The 18,916-nt window shown below is 36.7% G+C and overlaps 1 pseudogene; it reads right to left on the bottom strand.

Moving 5' to 3' along the window:
• Positions 1-1,101: 1,101 nt before the first annotated feature.
• On the bottom strand, positions 1,102-18,883 carry LOC122346798 (annotated as a pseudogene).
• Positions 18,884-18,916: the final 33 nt, after the last annotated feature.

The raw sequence follows: 18,916 nt of genomic DNA, 5'->3' as shown, positions 1-18,916 counted from the left end.
TGTCAGAATCTACACTGCCCTATCAAAAAGGCAAACATGCCAAAAAAAAAAAAAATTACAATGCTTTATAAAAACATTCATCCTGGTACAATTGCTGATCCAGTTAACTGAATCCAGTATTGCTCCTAAGGTAATGTCCATCACCTTGAAACAACTGTTACTTGTCTACAGCTATCAACCAACTTTTCTATTATTAACATCATTGACAAATAGTCAATGTGTTTTTGTGAGATCTATTCTGTTCTTATATTACTGCTGTCTTCAAGGACACCCCTGGGTACAATTTCCAGCAAACATTTTCCAGCTCTTAAGGCATACCTTATCTTGTTCAAAGTCAATGTTTTTCTTCACTGAAAGGTGTACTTGCTGAACTAGGATTGGTTAATGAAGCCGGGGATGAAGATCCACTCTGGTAGACTCTCAGGAGGACCTTGTGTTTAGTAGCTGACTCTGCACATCTGTGCTGATGGTCCTCCAGGAATTCTTTTGAGACGTGTGGTAGTGAAAGTCAAGGTCTGTCGGCGCAGCTTCTTTAGATATGAGTCATGAAGCCATGAATGATTGAGGCAGTCCTTAATGGTGGGTCGACACCTGAGGAAAGAAATCCATAAAATCAGTTAAGGTATTAAGATTACAATATTTACGCGTCAGAACTAAGAACAGAACAAAACAAACATAATATCTACTATACAAATGTTCAAATAAAAATAGACGGTGCAAATTTAAACATGAAATACTTTTCAAACTGTAGTTTCAAATTGTTCCTGGAGCAATTTGCACATGTTCCTTTTTAAGTCAAATTATCTCATCATGGTTTGTAGAGTATTCTATGGTGTGCCCAATAGGGAAAACAAAAATAGGTGTAGCCAACCCTGTTCTTGGAGTACAAAGTTTAGTTCCATAAAGGAAGAATGGACGCTTTGAGTTATCTTTAAGACAATGATTACTATGTTGGAATAGCGTTAAAATTAAACACTGCAAGAAAGTTAACCATCCAAGAGCTACCAAGTGGAGGCTCCAGGAACAGTTTGAAAGCCCTTTGTACTTAAGGGTTAGGTTTTAACTTAAGTTAAAACTGTCTCCTGGTTGTTTAATTGATACTCACCATGATAGCCAGTTAATGTCTTCTTTAAAAAGTGGAGGCACTTTGGGAAACCTTTGGGTAGAGCTTTTAGCTGAGTCAAACTTTGCAGCATGTATTTTGTTCTCTGTAAGTTTTGGGTCTTTATCTTGGAAAGGAAGTCTACCACTGAGCCTACAGTAAAAAAAAAAAAAGATAGATTAGAATAATGAATAAAATAGTTTTGAGCAAAAGAAGCTATATATATTCCTGTTTATGTTCTAAATGGGAATGCTTATTTTTCTATTGCATGTTTCTGCTTTCTTAAAAACATTGCACAATACAATAGTAAACTTGGTTGCATCTTCTGTTGATGCTAACTTTAATTCCTTTATAGACAGGACTTACATAATATAGGAAAGAACTCCCAAACTCCAGATGTCAGCTGGGGGCCCTACTAGATCCCCTTTCAGCAATTCTGGGGCTTAAAGAAGGCAGGAAGCAGGTCATTAATGTCAACAAGACAGGAATAGAAATTTTAAATTATCATATAAAGAAATGTTACAGGAATTTATATTGTGCACACCCATGTACTCCAGAGTCCCAAGTTCTCTGCTATACTGTTTGAGGGATAGGGGGTTAAACCTTTGAGCACTGCCGAAATCTATGATCTTAATCACATTGAAGTTGGTGATCATGATGTTGTCTGGCTTAATGTCCAGATGAAGAATCCGGCAGCTGTGGAGATAGTCTAACCCTGAAGGATCTGAACAATGAAACCCACTACATCATCTTCAGAGTAACAAAATCTGGAAGAGAAAACATGGAGACATCAGAGAACACTTCATTTTCACAGCCCAGTTAAAACATAATTGATTATCTATCAAATCTTGACAGTACTGGAACCACACTGACCTGTCAATGAGACTATACAAGATGTCTTTGCCTGTGCAATACTCTGTTATGAGTACAAGGTAGCGAGGTGTGATATAGGCTTCATGTAGGGCCATGATTTTTTCACAACGGAGGGACTTGAGGATCTCATACTCCTTTATGACCCCTTGCTTGGTCTGCTGATCATAGGGAATAATCTTTGCTATAAACATCTTGCCAGTTGAGTTTTCTCTGCAATCCTTTATTACTCCAAAACGACCCCTGTCAAAAAAACAGATGAGTTGTGTAAAAATACCTACATGATAGATGTATGAACTGTGTGGTTGTATGGAGAATTATTTAAAAATAAATAAAATAAACAAATAAATAAATGAATACCAAATATAGGAATTGTTTTAATTTCTCACCTGGCTTTCTCATCTAAAAGCTGTATGGTTTCTGAGGAACTCCTTGCCTCAAAGTGGTCTCAGTTTTGGTGGAGGATACCACTCTTTCAATAGTTGTCTCTGGTGTGGGTGAGCTTGCTCCTTCTCCTACTGGACTGATGCTGCTGACCAAGATCACAGGAGGAGAGATAGGCGTGGGAGCAACTGAAGAAGTGGCTGGAACATATGAAGGAATAGGGGATATTGATCTGCATATTGAGGGTGGAGCTGTGTTTGACCTTGCAGATAAAGTCTGGGTTTGGGTAACAGGGGAAACTATGTTGATAGTGCTTTTGGCTTGGGGTGAAGAAGAGGAGGGATTGACATCTTTGGGCAAATGTGAGAAACTGGCAGCTCAGAAGATGTATTTGTGACAGCATCAGATCTGTGCAGGAATAGGACTAACGTCCTGACTAACACTTGGTTCTGCTAATGTAGAAGTAGAAGTAGACACAGGAACAACAGAAAAAGGAGAGGGGTGTGTCTTCTTTTCAGCAGGCTGATGGAGTGGTGGCACTGCAGAACAGAAGAAGTAGGAGTTATGTACACAGAATGAATTAGAATTCTGAATTAAACTATTCAGTTAATTAAACCTTGTAACAAAACCTAGTAATACCAGTACAATGAACTATGATTGAACTATGAACTGTATGCATAAGTACCTTCAATGTTAATCCTCACTCCCTTTGATAGATTGCTGTATTGACCTTGACCAGCTTTATTTACACATGCCACACGGAATTGGATGGTAGAACCAGTTGAAGTACAGAGGAATTGTAGAAACAATCAGTCACGCCTGTAGCTTCAGTCACCCACTTATCATCACCTACAGATAAAAATGTGAAATATTAAATCCCTGCACACAATTAACGGAAAGGAGAACACTTGAAAAAGTGATCATAATAAAAAGATCATAATATTTAATACATAAGTACACAATATATCAGAATACTGTATGTCAGACATTCCCTACCATCACATTTTCTCTCAAGTGTGTAATGCAAGGAACTTTGGAGTCTGATGGTTTCCACTGCACCAGAGCAGTGTTATTATATATCTGTGGAATCTCTGGGGTTCCGGGTCGTTTTGGAACACCTTAAAATGTGATATAAACACAAAATATGCATAAGGAAATAAATAGCATATAGAGTAATGAACAAAATCTGAAAACACTCAAACATCTGCTTGGCACCGATGCTATACTGAATAATAAGCAACCTTCTAGAGCTTACAGGCTATGGACAGAATACAGGAAGTAGTGGCAGAGCCCAGGTTATTAGAGGCGACACATTCATATATTCCTGCATCCTTCTTAGAGGTCTTTATGATCATCAAAAGTTGCCTTCCATCTGGGCAGGCCGCTAAGCTCATTCTTTCATTGATCTCCAAAGGTTTCTTATCTATGAGCACAGAAGAAAGGTTAATTGTTGGAAAGTTACTGTTTTCATAATTAAATAAAACAAATAAATGACAAAAGACCTTTTATCCATAATATTTTTGGCTCGGGACTCACAGCAGGTAGACAACTAAGAGTCACTGGATTTCCTTCAAGAAGAACATGGTCCTTTAGTGTAATATGGAAAACTGGAGGGAAATCTAAAATAAAAGGATAAAAAGCATAAAGTGTTAACTGGAGTTGTTCGAAATTACACTTGACATATCAGAAATAGAATTATTTTAATAAAAATTTTTTATTTACCTTCCTTTGGAATTGCAGGTGCATTTGATTTTGATGGTGTCCTGTCTCTCTTGCCTCTGACAAACCCCACCTGTCCCACCTAGACCTGATGTCAGTTTCAGGAGCTGTCAACAAGGAATCATATTTGTTGTAATGCAGTTTTGTAATGAATGTCTTCATCATTTGCATACATTAGTTTGCATGTTTTAACTTGCAGTATACTAGATGTAGTACAGTATACTATTTATATGCTTAGCAATAGGTGTTGGAAACGTTTTCTGTCACTGAAAAAAATGTACAAAAAAATGTAAAAAAACCTCAATAATACATACACTGAGATTGTATAGAATGTGCACTAGAAGAGGAGACCAGTGTCTCTTTGGATGATGTAGAGGCGGTTTGTGAGGGAACTTGGTTCTCTGAATTATCCACACTCTTGTGAATGAGCCCGTCAGACTGAGAGCAAGTATGACGAGAGAATAGAGGTGTTTTTCTGTCCTTCATTTTAACCTCCTTCTCTTCCTCACTCTTGTCAGACTGACTTTGTTTTCTTAATGAAAATCCAGATACTTTGGACTCAAACTTTTTTCTCAGTGCCAGAACTGGTGAATCACTGATCTTCTTTATGTCTTGCTTTTCTTCTTTCAGAGCTTCTTCATCACTGTGGGGTTTAGTTTCCTATTCTTAATGTCTTTTGACTTAGTATGCACTTTATCAAATATTCCTGAAACATTAGATTCAAATTTACGCCGCACTGCAAGGACAGGTGATTCAGCAACCTTCTTACTATTTTTTCAAAAAAAATTTTCTGTGATACTTTTATCAGAGCTTCCTATCTCAACTTCTTTTTGTCCAGGGACTTGCTACGTCCCATTGCCCAGGTAACACGCCGCCTGTTAGCTCCAGAATCGGAGGTCTCCTCTTTTTCCTTTTTTGATTGAAGTTTCTTGCACGCATAGAGAATCTTCCAATAAGTCCTAGGCTGGGTTCCTTCTCCACCTCCCTGAGGTCTTGGACTGACTTGGATTTTTCCTTTAATCCTCTAGGTCCAAACTCCAATGGGGCACCTACAGGGCGAGGTCGATAAACCTCTTCATTTGATTTCCGTGGGAGAACAGGTGAGTTTTCTTCAGACTTTGTCCTCGTCAGTCGTTTTAAGCCTTGTGTCAAAGAAGATTCTCTTTTAAACCTTGACTCAAAAATTTCTCTGAACCAATATCTTTAATATCAGTTCTAAGAGTTGGGTGATATGCAGAGGAAGCAGAAGCATAAACAACTGGATGTCCAGTGGTAGGCTGAATATCCGGCTCTGAGATTTTCAAGATAGGGATGGGTAACACCTTAGCAGATGATGCCTTTTTTGCCATTCACCTGCAATTTACTAGAATAATTTGAGGATATGTCATGTGGAAGTATATCAAGAGAAGATTCAGTACTTTTATTTATCGTTCCTGGCCCACAATCTTCGGAGAACATGTGCTCTTCCATCTTCTCTACCTTCTTATCATTGTCATCTAATATAGATGCAGACTGAGATGTATTCATTATTTGAAGGCGCCAATGGCCTCTCTCTCTTCCTGTTTATTTTCTTTGTCCGGAGTTGGTGGTTTGGAAGACATTTCTCTAGGAAACACAGGCTTTGGATCATCCTTGGTTTGTTCTGAGAGGGCTGACGTGGCTTCCAACAAGTTATTGTCCCCAATGGAAGGGGTTTTATTGTCCCCAGAAAAAATGGAAGGGATCTCCAATGGGGCTCCAGATCTCCTATGTAGTGAAATTGGCTCAGAGGTTTCTGGCCCTTGAAGAAGACCTCTTCCTGAATGCAGTATTTGGACAAGTATCCTCAGGACTGTCAAAGGAGGATGCCAGAGGAACTTCTGAAGCACTCAACTTGGCACGTCTAAAGTTGCGATCCAAAGAAGCAGTCCGCCTCTCATTACTAACACCCAGTGTCTCAAGCAGGGGGCCACGAAGACCACTCATGTTTTTGTCAACAGTGCCTCCTCTTAGCAACCTCTGCCGCATAAGATCTAATTTTAGAGCATAATCTTCCTTGCTCATCCTCCTGTCTTTGGACTATTACTCCAAAGGGAGCTCCATGGAAACTGCCTTTTCATGTGCTTTTGGCCTTCTTCTGTAGTGTCGTTCATATTACCATCTTCAGGTGTGATCTGCAGAAGAAGAGCACTATCAGCAGAACTCCCTCTTCGCATTAGCGCTCTTCTGGATTTGCCTGCTACCTGTTCAGCTTCTACACTGGAACCCCTTTGCAATGATCCTTTACAGTTCTTTCTGCAATCACCAGGTGGTCTAAATCACTCTGTACAGTTGTCTGACATTCTGTGATGTCCTCTGGCCTATTAATGTTTTTTTGGTAGGACTCGTTGATCCTCTAATGACATCAACATCATCCTCATGGATCTCAGTCAGTGACATCCGGGAACCAGAAAACATCATTGTGTGAGGCATAGGGATGAAAGGAAGTTCATCAATGTCCTCATCTGAATCGGAGGATGACAATGGAGGTGTTGAAGCATCTTTAAGGTTTCTGGGCACAGCAAGGGACACGTATTTGAAGAGTCATCCAGCAACTCTGATATGGATCTCATAACCATTTTAGATTTGTATCTAATGAGTGAACACTGAAACAGACATAGTAAACAGTTACAAAATTATCATGGTAATTTCTTTTATAATTGTAGAATTAATGCATATTTAATGGTTTATCATAAATATACAGATTTTTAATTGCTTACCTGCCATTTCCGTCTGGCTAACACTTGCTTATGTAATATTGTGCTGATACACTTTCCCTTTACCAGTGACTGTAAGAAAACATGTTGATTACTGCGCTTTAAAAATATATTTAAAGTAACATCATCTCTGTGATATTTCTGTTGCATGGCAATATTTTTCACACATACAGTGACCCAGACCATCTTTTGTAGGTGTCAAAGTGATTTACCAAAAGTGATTAAATAAACAGAGCTTTTTACTGCATTAATCATTCATGCAGCCTGTTTGATATTCCATCTTACCTTGAACCAAGGATGAAGAAGACATTCTGTTGCATCAGGTCTCCTAAAGTACAAATAATTTAACAAATTTAAGACCACGTAACTCAAAGACAAAGCAGAGAGAAGATTGTGGCGCAATAAACACTTACAATTTGTTTGCCACAAGGAGCTTTATGATGAATCCTTTGCTTCTCTGCAAAGGTCTTTGAACATGCTCTCTCAAAGGCAACATTATAGTTCCTGATGTTCAGCAAAGTGTCACGATCATTTTCCCCAGCAAATGGAGAAACTCCTGTTAGGCTGCAAGTATGAATAAAAAAGTAGAAATTGGTAACACTTTATGTTTATAGTCAACTTTAGTCATTATACTAACTATAACTTTGCAGTTGGTTACTACCAGTCATTAGAGTAATTGTAGACGGTCTGCTATACTGACATTAAGTAATTAAGTCTTCTAACATTGCAGGTCTACTAACCCTAAGTAAACAGTTAATCGTTAATGACAGTTAATGTGAAGAAAACATGTAATTAAAAACATAGTAGAATGTATAAACTGGACTATTGAAATAACGTGTAACCTACAAATATACATACCATAAATAAGTAATGACACCCACTGGCCTGTGGAGAGAAAGATAGTTTTAGAAAATAGAGAGAATAAAAGTTTAATGATCTGTTAATAAGGTGGGGGTGGTAATGGATTTTTACCAAATATCTGTAGATTTAGAGATGGGTGACTGGTTTACAATCTCAGGAGCAATAAATTCGTGTGCCATATTTGCAGTACAATTCTTCATTTGATTTGACTTTCAAAGCATTGCCAAAATCACAAATACGAATGTGATCACTTTTTTGGTCAGCCATGAGGATGTTTTCAGGCTGAAAGAAATACTGTATAGTTAGTCAACTCTGAAATGTTAAAAACAGTCATTTGCAATGATTAGTAAAGCATGTAGTAAATGGCACAGTTTTATCTGTTGACCTTTAAATCAAGGTGAATTATGTCATTTTGGTGAAGATAATCGATACCTCAAGTAGCTGCCGATGATTGACCAACCTGCAAACAGAACATTAATTCTGTGGATTATATTAATTTGTCAGTAATTCACTGATTTTGTTTTAACATCATGAAGCAGCAAATAATTTTTCCTTTAAAAAAGAAGTTACCGAATGCACAGTTAAAACACCAACCTCAGATTCTAAAATGGTTGTTCTTTTGTTATTCTTTCCAAAAGCTCCTCATGGCACCTTTGCAATAATTTAAAGATAATAATGCAAGAAAATGTCTCTTTTTAACAGATTTAGTAGGGATATTTAATCAGAGGAAAAGGATACAGTTCAGTAATAATGACCACTACACGTCTCTTTTCAAAGGCATCATAGAAGTGGATGATCTTCTCATGGTCTAACTCTGATAGGAGGGTCATCTCTCTCAGAGCGCAAGCTTTTCTCTGTGCCTCAAAGAAATGAATTTTGCTGCATATATTTGACCATTTTTCTGTGTCACCCGCTTGATGTATGAAAAGTCCTCTGTGAGCAGGAAGATTACAGACTTGTCAGATCTAAATATATACAGAATACTTTTAATAATAATGAAAGCATGAACAACAGGAGTGTGTGTTAAGGTGTCTGACCTGCCCAATTTCTTTGTGTATGTCATAGTAATCAGTCATTCTACACATCCTCCGTAGAATTGCACCTTCATCTTCCATCTGCTCTTCCTCCTCATCCACATTTTTGGCTGTGAAATTGTAAGTACGCCCACACACATTTACTTTCCATATACAAATAAATAACATTACCCTATTAACTTTTTACATAGCTAGATTCTTCTGGGTAAATTATTCTCACATTTGCTTCTGGCTAAGCCATATTCAGCTAATCTGTATTATTTCACCAGTATGAACAGTAAGCTCAGCTTTACAGGACACTGAGCCAGCCTGGTTCTTTGCAGTGCAGGTGTAGACCCCTTCATCCTCAGGCTGAGCATTCAGAACCACAAGAGAGCATTCTCTGTCATCATACACAAAGGTAAAATGACTGCTCTCTGCCAGAAGAACATTATCCTGAAAGTCAAATTGCACAAATGAGTGGAATCATTAAGGACAGAAGAAAAAAATGTTCAGTGAATTATCAGTTGGTATGGTAATCAAAAGTGCAAACTGACCTTGTACCAAAGGATATCAGGGTCAGGTTTCCCATCTATAACCACAGCAAAACGAGATGTTTCCCCTACACACACGTCCAAGTCCTCCATGATGGTCTCAAATGAAGGGGCCACTAAAATGTAGAGAACAAACCCAGCAGAACAGTTTAAAAATGCAACAACTGGAGCAGGATCAATGCAGACAATTAATACTTATGTATATAAAAAAATATTTTATTGGTTCTTGGGTCACATGTTTTAAGTCACAAGGCATACAAGAACATGTGAGTTTTGATGTAACTGATGTTTCTGATGTGTCATAACTCCAATGAGTTTATTATATTGCTTTACCTTACCTTTATATCCTACAATCTAATAGCATCACACAAAAGGTTATATTATTGGAACTGAATAATAAATCAATGTCACTGATCAATGTTTTGATTATTGCTTGGCATACTAAATTACTTCAGATTAAACTATTAGGTTGTTTGGATTAACATTTATGCTACCTTTATGTCCTTTTTGGAACTTGTACTTTAATCATATGGACTAAAACAGATTCTTTACTAATAATATTTTGTATTCTAAAGAAGAAAGAAAATACTTACGCATTATTTATTTATTTGTTGACTTTTGCAACTACAGTAATAAACACACATGCTAAAATGGAGTTACATTGTTATTTTAATTATTGTGTGCACATATTAAAATAGCATCTGAAAAAAGGGAGATTTTCAAATATTACATTGTGTCATGAATTCTGTCCATGGACTTTTGTCAAAAAGCTCACTCTCCTGTTATGCTTACTCTCGCACCACACAGTCTTTTGAACTTCACCCTGGACTACATTCCCCATCATGCACTGCACTGCTTGCACAAACACAACGGTCACCAATTACACGCTCACCTGAAGGACATCACACAAAGTAAATAAACACAGTCAGATCCTTATCGCGTTGCCGAGTATTGTATCACTCTACTAGTGGTAGCACTTTATGGAGCCATTTGCATATCTTAGTTTCTAGTTTGTAGTCTTAGTCAAGTCTCATTGCGTTTCCTGTTTTTCTGGTTGCTAATTCTTGCCTGTGTATTTGGATTTACTCTTTGTTTTGCTGATTCTGTCATGTCCAGGTCTTTCTCATGCTCATGTTTTCATGTCTTTTATTTAGAAATTTAGTCTTGGTTCCTATCAGTGTTTAGCTTCCTTTGCCCCATTGCATCATGTCTTGTTCTCATTGGTTTATTGCTTAATCGTTTGGTTTTCGGCTCTGTTTGTTCTTCGGTTGTTTGTGACCCTTTTAGTTTTTGTATAAGATCTCCCATTGCGTAACCTAGTCTTCATTGTGTATTGTAAGTCTTGAACATTGTGAAGTCGACTCCTCTGTTAGCTTGTGTTCCTGTTCAGTCTTTGGTTTCCTTTCAAGTCAAGTTTTAGTGATGTCAAGTCTAGTTTTGTTCTGGGATTTCGAATGTATTCTTTTTTTCACTCTCTAAATAAATCTGTGTGTTTGCACCTCATTTGGATTACTGCTCACGTTTACAAATTACCCCTCTTGTTGAGCCCATTTTCTGTCATTTGACTCTTATTCTTATGTTTTACCTTTGCCACACCAGTTTATTATTATTCGACCCTGTCTGTGCTTGTGATCATGTTCCTGAATAAATGCTTGCATACGGATCCACATGCTTCACGTCTTGATGTATAACATTGTATGTTTGTCAGAGCTATAAAATTGTGGTTACGGTGATTGCAATTTGGGAGACCCGAGTATGATAATCTCTCTCTCCCACTTACATTACTTTTAATTCTCTTCTCAGTGGAGTCAGTGGACTGTGAGGGTTTTCTGGATGCTTTTCCAGTAACATAAAGGACTCTGAAGGAATAACACTCTTTTAGAAAGAGAGGTGACTGTAGAGGTGTCTTTGAGACTGGAGGCAAGAAACAAGTGGCTGAAAAGGGCATTTACCTGCCATTGCCAGCTGCAGAGTACAGAGGTCACTTCCATACTGGTTGTTTATCATGAAGATCAGCTGACCTACATCTGTGCTTTTAACTTTGGCAATGTGTAGGGCATGCTGGTCATCATCAGGCATGGTCATCTCTAATGCACCAGGTTTGCTGAGAAGCACCTCTCCCCTTCTGGTAAACAATGGCTTGCTTAATAGTCACAATTTATATTGCAGTTGGAATGTTTGATTTACGATAACACAAACCTTTCCACGTGCCTGTTGCTTGGACATGATTAAGGGTTATTGTGACGGTTACAGGCTGATTCTCAACCACATACACAATATCAGGCTTGTCCAGAATGACTGGGGCTTTGTTCAAATACTGTCCTGTGAAATGAAAAAAAATAATTCAATAAATGATTGATGATACATGCAATGTACATACAACAAGCAAAGACGCAGCCAGCATTTCACAATCAAAAAGGTTTGTGTGGCCTTCTTGGATGATTTACATTGAAGTATGGCTATAGCACTGAGAGCTGCATTTATGAAAATTGGAAAACAGCAGAAGATGTGTCAACAAGGATATAGGATATAGAGTATATCATCAGTATGTCATCAGAAAGTAATATCACCACACTTATTTGCTTAAGTACAGACATAATTCAAGCACAGATCTTCTCAATACCTCTGTCAATGAGCTGGACCAGGTCAGTGGGCTGTGAGGGTTTGCTGGATGCTTTTCCAGTGGTACTAAGGACTCTGAAGGAATAACACACTCCTTTAGAAAGAGAGGTGACTGTATAGGAGGTGTCTCTGAGGTCGGAGGCAATGGCTGTCCACTGGGTGGAGCCTAGAGCTTGTTGTTGAACAATGTACATAAGTGAAGAAGGATCTGAAATGAACAAAAGATATGGAAAATGGGAGAGCAGGGAAATATGAATGCGACAGATAAAAAAAACCTAAAAATTAATTCTAAAAATATCATTATATTTCAGCATTCCTATAAATGTAATTTGTTATAAAGCTTATATATCTTTTCTATATTCCTATAAGTGATACAAATGTGACTTTTTTTGGAACTTCTCAATTTTAGGGATACGCTGTGTGGTATTAAGCTTAAGCTAAAATTGTGGTAATTTTAACCATAAGTGATATATTTACACCATTTTGTAATCAAAATTTCTACTAAATATAATATTTTGAATTTCTTACATTTGGATGAAAAACCTACAGTACTGTAGCTGAGAAATTGAGCCTGAACCATCTGACACACTGTATCCCATAGCTACATTGCTGCACATGGCTTTAAACATCGGAAATGCACAAACATACATATCATACATATTTACAGACCTTGACAAATTTTCTATATAAAATGAAAAATGAAAAGAAATTAAAATTAACAGCAAATTTACCTATGGATGGGTCTAGGTTGTTTGGTATTTTCCAGCTCAGTGAGACCGTTCTCCCAGTTACAGATTCAATTACTGGAGGACCATTGGGTGACTCGGGAAGGCTAACTGTCAAGAAACTACAATGTCACGGAGACGGAGACATGGGATGTCACAATACTAATATATATGACAAAAAATATAGTTTTACCTGCAACGTATAAGTGAGCATAGCAGACAGACTTTCCCACCTTATTGGAGATGACACATTTATACACACCACTGTGGCCATGACACACAGAATTAACGATCAGACTGTGAACATCCCTGTCTAGAAGAGGATATAATTGAAGACAACGTGTATTTGTGAGACAATAAAGAAGGAAATTTATAAGAACCTCACAATTAGAAGCCAATGTAGTCTTATTAAACTGATGTGCCATAGACATCCTTTAAAATGGCTGTGACAATATTTTGTGAGCTTACGCTGTATCATCTTTCTGTCGTCAGAGCTTCTCTATCTTCATGCCGTTGTGGTACCAAATGATTTTGGGATATGGCAGGCCTGTCACTCTGCACTTCAATACTGCTTCTTTCCCCTTCTAACACTTCAAGGTCACTGAGAGGTTTAATAAAGTCTGGCATTGTCCTGTGTTCCACCTCTCCTTCAAATACCTCAGGCTCCTCTGGGATTGACGGCATCTTCTCCAACCTTGACCTGAAGATTAAAAAACAAAACAAAGGGGTATAGTAACAGTATTTTGTGGTTTAATTAGACATTGTTAAAGTTTTCTTCTTACATGTGAGTAGATATGGATGGTCGAGGTTCCTGTACATAGAGTTCAGCTGAGCTTTCTGCTTCTCCATGAACATTTCGAGCAAATACTGTGTACAGTCCCGCTCTCCTTTGTTAACGTGCAGTGATGAGCAGAGAGTGATGCCCATTTACTTTGAGAATGTGAATGTTATCACTCTCCACCACAGGTTGTTCTAGAACACAAAAAAGTGTTGAAACAGTGTTAACAAATGTCTTGTTTTCCATAAAAATGGTTTTAAAGAAGTTATTATAGAAAAATAAAGACCTGATCTTTATTATTATGATTATTATTATTATGAATCTTACCACAATGAGTCCAGTTGACTTCAGGAGGGGAGATCCACTGACTTTGCAGTCAAATTGTGCTGAACGGCCTCAGTAGCCTCCAGTGCCTCCAGTTTCCGTGTAAATAGTGGCTCCTTAGATGGAATCACCAGAAGATTAGCTGTGCAAATGAGCTCTTCTGTGCCATACAAACAAGAACAAGGACCACAGTTAATATTAATTAATTGAAAGCAAATAAGCATTTTGAAGCAAGATTAACATAATGTAGAATTAAATAGGCAGCCTAATATTGATGCATAAATGATGCAAGATTTTATGTTCATTTTGAACTGTTCTCATGACCCCACCTTTGTTGAACTTATTTTGCAAGAATAGCTTCCGCTTGTCGTCTTCGTGTGCAGATTTGAGAAGAAGACGACATCTGTGTCCATCAAATTGCATCTTACAATCAAAAAGCGCTGGCTGTATCAGCTTCCCATTGGCCAGCCAGTCAACATCCACAGTCTGTGGCCCAGTTATGAAACATTCAAATAAGGCTATCTCTCCTGCCTTGACCTTCACATCCTGCATAGGTCTGGTAATCATCAGAGATGACTCAGCAGGAGCTGCTTGGCAGAAAAGAACAGGTACAAGTCATCTGTTCCATCCAAAGTTCATGCCTTTGTTTGAAACATAATATCTGCATGTATAGTATTGCTATTTATATGCATAAAAAGGCTAAACAATGAATAAGCTAAGTCAAAGTCAAAGACACTGATTTAAACCCAAAAATACAAAATAAAGAGATTCTGTTGTTCTCTAATCAAATGTAGGCAATTTTTGCCCATGCTAGCATTCTGAAAATAAAAGACTCAAAATTGCTAATAATTCTTTAAATATGTATTTATGTAATCACTGCAAAACCTTCTAATATTTAATGGGAGAAAGAGTTGTTTGATGACCTTCATCACTGAAAAACTTGCTATTATTAATACTGTGTGCTTTATAAATGCTTCATATTATCATTATATTATCATTGATATCATCATTATAATCAATATTAGCATTATTTTAACTGAAATATTATTTAAACTGTGATCAACAAAAGATGTTGATTTTTTTTTCCATTTGTTGGTCCTCCACAATTGTAACTAGACATACAGCATTGAAAAGAAAGGCTTATTTGTCAGAAAGTATATAACATAACACACATTTTATGTTATACCATTACTTCATTAATCAACCATTAATTAGTTTTTAGTTATAATGCAATTGATAGTGGCACCATACGACATGGTATGTGTTAGCATTTAGCCCCCTTCATTTGTTAACTTTTGAGAATTGATCTTCTCAGTGAAGAAAAAGATTTTTGAAGTATAATGTTTGTTTGTTTTTACAAATAATGCATAGAATATATCCAAGGACTTAACTTGCAGGAGGTGCTAAGACTTTTTCACCCTGCAATTCAGAGCTTCAACATGAAATCATGAGATGTAAAGCATACTGCTTTATGTGTATTATGTACTTTCAGACGTAGTTAAGCTTTCATTCAAATTATCGTTGTGAAGGGCTGCCTGGTTACATCTAGTCTCTCCCTTTACTAACAAAAACTATTTCTTTAAGCACCCATTATTCCATGTCATAAAAATGCTATCAACATCAGCACAATAAAACACATTGTGTTACTGAATGTCAGTAATTTCATTCCACCCACTCAGACTTTCACAGTTCATTAAGTGCACTTGTTTTTTCCCCTAACATTAATGTTGTCATGGCAGTGTAATGCTTGGCAACAAAATAGACAAACTGCAGTGGATCTTGGCCAATGAACAAATAAACACAGATGGCTCTGAATGAGATTTCTAACTGACCACAGCTGGGGAGATAACAGATTTACCTTGCGCCTCTGATCCAATCAAAGTTTTTCCAACAGCACAGAACAAATATTGCTTAATGTTTAAATAGAAAGTTTCAGGAACGTTCCTTTGTCAAAATGTGTCACAGAATTGCTGCTAGGTTAAACTTGTCACGGCAATGCTCTAAAAAATGTGTTGTTTCAGCCGTCGTGCCCACTCTCTTTTGTTTTTCTTTGGAGAGAAAAAAAGCATTGTGGATTTGCTGATACTTTGATCATGCTTTGTATCTGGTTTCCTATGACATTAACTTCATATGCTTGATGTTGTTTCTCTTATGTTTTCTCAGTACAAGCGATATCTAAAGGCAATGACGAGCTGAAAGACATTTATTTGTGGAACACAAGAAAAGCCATTGAGGTCTTTTTCCGTCACTGCAATCATGAAACATAAGTATGAGAACAGACACTTCTAGAAAGCTTGATTTCACACGTTGTTGTGTTCCAAAATGTGACTGCTATAATTATGTTGCTTTGCAAGTTATGTTACTTGCTATAGTGGGAACTGCTTAGCATATATAAAAATCTGATTTATATGTCTAAAATCTTATTTTCAAGCCAATTAAAAACCATGACCTTACTTCACTAAACACTGCTGCCATCACATGAAGAACAAAGAAGGAACTATAAATGTGCTGTGTATTTTGTAGCCTAAAAAGGAAACACTTACTAGGAAACAGTTCTCCACTAACTTTAGGATCTCTGGACTGTAATGTATCACTATCAGGAAGGTTAAGAGAAATCCATAAAATTTACTTTTTTAGGACACTGCATGTATGTATTTATATAATCATATTACTAATAAGAAACTCTTCTAGATTACACAATTTACATTTACAAACTGAGCAGATTTCATGATTCTGCATAAAATTTAATATCAACTCTCCTGAAAGCGTCTCAAAAGTTAAACCCATCAAATAGGTTACTGAGCTGACAGAATTACCCACCGAAATGAGTTTTTTGGGTCTTCACTTCAAACAATATTATGATATACAGTAAAAATAAAACATTGAATACTCTTTTATTGATCAAATCCGTTAAAGGATCCCCATAACATGTTACATTGAAAAAAGAATGCGATCTACGCTAATATTAGTCTGTTTCTTTCTTATTTTTTTTCTCAGTTCCAGATCAGATGATGGATCAGCACCAAGAGAGAGATGACCTTCATCTGAGACCAGACGCACACACACAAGTCCTTAAAATTGAACTGGAAATTAAGTGCTCTTGCAAGTTATCCAATTTAAAATGTATTGGTAGTATAATGTTTTCAATGACTTTAATAATGCAACTGATTACTTTTTGATTACTTTTGTAATTCTTATTAATGTATTCAACTTATTAATGTATTCAACATGTAATCAGATAAAACCAAATCTAAGCATAACTATAGGAAACACTGCTTTGAAAAAAAAGTATATTTTAAAAAAATGCATGCATAAAAGCATATACATAAACCATGGTTTTCTAAAAAGCATGTCTCCTATTCTTTGTATTAAATTCCTGAAACATTGGTGTCTGTTTGTATGTGATATGACGATAGGTTCCTCAAAAAAACCAAAAGAAGTGAGCAGTTCTAGAGAATATGTGTAATTACATATATTGAAAATACCACGAGCGACACATGCACGCTAAATGAAACCAGGTGTCTGCTCCATTCATTTCCAAGACAAAATTGGAAATGTCACACTCATCCAGGGCATCCCATACACCCCTCTGAAACCTGGATAAGCCAGTAATCTGTATGGCCATCACATAAAAAAGATATAAATCCTTAGGCTGGGGAAATGCAAAAAAATGAAAAGTTTTCAAAAATGTCATTTCATTATGTTAAAAGTACAGTAAATGTGTTTTTTTGGGTTACCATTTATATTCATTTACTACAAAGTCCATGACTAAACCCTGGTTAGAGTAGGTTAGAGTACTATTTAATGATCTAATCTAATTGTACTGTTAATTTGTGGGTACCTTGTATTAAGCATTGTCTTATAGCACAATCATTGTATGTTTTTTGTTAAGGGTTGTGTTGTTGTGTGCCCTAGCTCCCCATACACCTTTTATAAAATGATTCATTATTGATTAATAATGGCAAATTCAGAATCGCTTTAAATAGTAGCCTATATATAAACAGGCCAGTGGACCGAATGTGGATAGCCAGGGACAGGCAGAACGTGTAGAATTACCTAGTATTCTTTTGCGGCCTAATATTCACAGGCACAAGTCCATATTGAGTTTTGATTCAGGTGTACTGACCTAAATATTATTTATTTATCCAAAACGTTGTATATTCCGTGACATTCTGCGATATAGGAATTACATTTTAATGACTGTATTCTACGTGTGATGTTTTCTGCATTGCGGAAATTGGGCTGTATGTGTAAAATCAATCAATCAATCAATCAATCAATCAATCAATCAATCAATCAATCATTTTTATTTATATAGCGCTTTTAACGACACAGGTTGCATCAAAGCACTGTACAGTATAACAATTTGTTATTAAATGCAGAGACGGTCTCTGTAATCAATTCAACGATAACCGTGTCCCCAAATGTAATCCCCTATGTAATATTTAACATTTTCATAAGTAACTATAATTTAATTACACATTTTAGTAACTGTAACTAATTAAAGACTAGTTACTACCCAGTGGCTATGCTGTACTTTGAAGATTTAAGTTTTTTTTAATTATTTTAGAAATTGTTAGATTCAGTGTTTCCTGTCATACATAGCTATTTTCAACAAGTCTGAAAATGATAAGCAGTTGAAAACATGAAAATTTGGAAAAGCGATTCAAAAGTAATCAAATGTAATCTGTTACATTATTACATTTTTAAAAAGTGTAACTTGTATTGTGTAACCTATTACATTTCCAAAGTAACCTCCCAAACACTGCTGATATATGTGACCCTGGACCACAAAACTTGAGTAAACGAATCAAAACGCATGTTAATTTTAGAAAGTGTCTCCACTGTTCTTTGTTAGTATTAGTATTAGTCCCACGTCAGAGGATGCCATGAGGATGATCATATGATCATTTAAATAATACTGTAGCTAAGGTCTAAAATGTCTTACCTCTGGGAACAGGTTTTCCCTTGATGACGCACTGAAGCATCACCACTGATCCAGAATCTTCTGCTGAATTCTTAAGTGGAGGTTCAGACACGGGGCCCTCTGCTGGGTCATTTGATGAGTCTTCTAGAAGCATCAGGCAGCGGATGTTACACAAAGACCAAGAGACAATACTGTATCATAAACTCATTACAACACCAAAATATCTAGTCATCTGTCTCTGCTTATAAATAACAGTAGTGATCTATATTTGAACATTATTCTGGAAACACAATAAAGAATTT

Source organism: Puntigrus tetrazona, chromosome 6 (assembly GCF_018831695.1).
Source record: "Puntigrus tetrazona isolate hp1 chromosome 6, ASM1883169v1, whole genome shotgun sequence".
NCBI lineage: Eukaryota > Metazoa > Chordata > Actinopteri > Cypriniformes > Cyprinidae > Puntigrus > Puntigrus tetrazona.
This window is presented reverse-complemented; position numbering and strand designations above follow the sequence as displayed.